Source organism: Hypanus sabinus, chromosome 9 (assembly GCF_030144855.1).
Source record: "Hypanus sabinus isolate sHypSab1 chromosome 9, sHypSab1.hap1, whole genome shotgun sequence".
Lineage (NCBI taxonomy): Eukaryota > Metazoa > Chordata > Chondrichthyes > Myliobatiformes > Dasyatidae > Hypanus > Hypanus sabinus.
This window is the reverse complement of record NC_082714.1, coordinates 19,158,861-19,160,646: the sequence shown is the minus strand read 5'-3', so window position 1 is coordinate 19,160,646 and position 1,786 is coordinate 19,158,861. Positions and strand designations below refer to the sequence as shown.

At 41.8% G+C, this 1,786-nt stretch overlaps 1 non-coding gene across 1 annotated transcript; it reads left to right on the top strand.

The window, feature by feature from the left end:
• The first annotated feature begins 227 nt into the window (after positions 1–227).
• Positions 228–350, top strand: LOC132400152 (U6atac minor spliceosomal RNA). Its single transcript, XR_009514186.1, has one exon. It is a non-coding gene; the product is annotated as a U6atac minor spliceosomal RNA (small nuclear RNA).
• The last annotated feature ends 1,436 nt before the right edge of the window (positions 351–1,786 follow it).

The following is a 1,786-nucleotide window of genomic DNA, read 5'->3' as shown; positions in this document are numbered from 1 at the left end:
TGGAACTCCGGGTAGTATATGGTGATGTACAATTACTATGATAATAATTTTATTTTGAACTTTGAAATTTTGCTTCTCCACAGCCTGAATTGTAGTCCCCAAGATCAACAGCTCAGAAACCTGGGGGCTTCAATGCTTCAGATTTATTACAAACCGACTCTTCCATCAGTAATCAAAAGAATGCAGATGCAGGAAATCTGAAACAAACATCTAAAATGCTGGAAATAGTGTTATATGAAAGGAGAGAGAGTTAGTACTTCCATTGATAAGGACGGAAGGGGGCCTAGTGGTCTCATAACAAATAAATGATCAAGGCATTGCCATCTACTTAGGTGCATCTTTGATTTTGTGTGGAATGTGCTGCTAGTGGAAGTGGTGGATGCAGGTTCGATTTCAGTATTTAAAAGAAATTTGGTTAGGTACATGGATGGGGTTGTATGGAGGACTATGATCTGGGTCCAGGTTAATGGGACGAGGAAGCATAATAGTACAGCATGACTAGATGGGCTGAAGGGCCTGTTTCTGTGCTGAAGTTCTCTATGACTCAGCAGGTCAGTTCTGAAAGAAGGCCATAGACCTGAAATGTAAACCCTGTTTCTCTCTCCACACATTTTGCCTGACACATGGCAGTTGCTTTGTCTGTTTCTATTTCTTCATACAGACAACACCAGGGGTCCCTAAGTTTACAAAGACTCTATAAAGACAGTACTAGCCAGATATCAAGATGCTTGTAATTACGCATAAGTGTACAAGTTAGGAGCAAGGGTCGGCCACTCAATCGCTTGAGCTACTTCTCCATTTTATAAGGTCACGGCTGCTTTGCTTGTAATTTCAATTCTGCATTGCCATTTTATTATGTGATCTTTCATTCCTCATCCCCCTTACTTGACGATCTACCATTACAAAAATGATCAATTACCAATTTTTACTGATACATAATGGCTTAGTAGGGCAACTGGTCTGCAGGGAGATGTGGACACAATTCAGCACCTCATGGACCAAGCTTTCCCTTTATGGACTCTGTCTATATGTCTTGCTGCCTCAGTAAAGCAGCCAGTGTAAACAACAACCTTGTCCATCCCAGACATTCTCTCTTCTCCCCTCTCCCATCGGGCAGAAAATACAAAAGCCTGAAAGTACATACCAGCAAGCTCAAGAACACCTTCTACCCGGCTGTAGAAAGACAATTAAATGACTCCCTAGTACGATAACAATGACTCCTGACCTCATGATCTACCTTGATATGATCCTGCACTTCACTTTCTCTGCAGCTGTTACACTTTATTCTGTATTATTTTTGCTTTCCCTTGTACAACCTCAATGAACTGTGTAATGATTTGATCTGCATGACAAGCTTTTTGCTCTGTCTCGGTACCTGTCATAATAATAAACCAATACCAACATCAAGGGCTGAAGTTGTACTCTTTGGATTCTCTGGAGGGCAGGAGGGATTAGTGTTTTGTTTTTTCTCATTTACTTTTGAGCTGCTTTAGCTCAACACTGTGGGCTGAAGGGCTTATACCTGAGCTCTACTGTCCTATGTCCAGGTCTAGAACCTGGAAAGAAGTATTCACTACTTATCTGGTAGTTGGATCTACAGATGTAACATGGTGGACCTTGACAATGGCCTGGATCAGAGTCTGAACTCAGAGTTAGATTTGTCCTACCCATGGATGTGATTGACAACTGTCAAGAAACCATCCCACTCGCACCGTGTAGAGTGCCAATGACATAGAGCTGGAGATGCAGAAATTCACATGGAGTAGATTAAACAGGATGTAGCAAC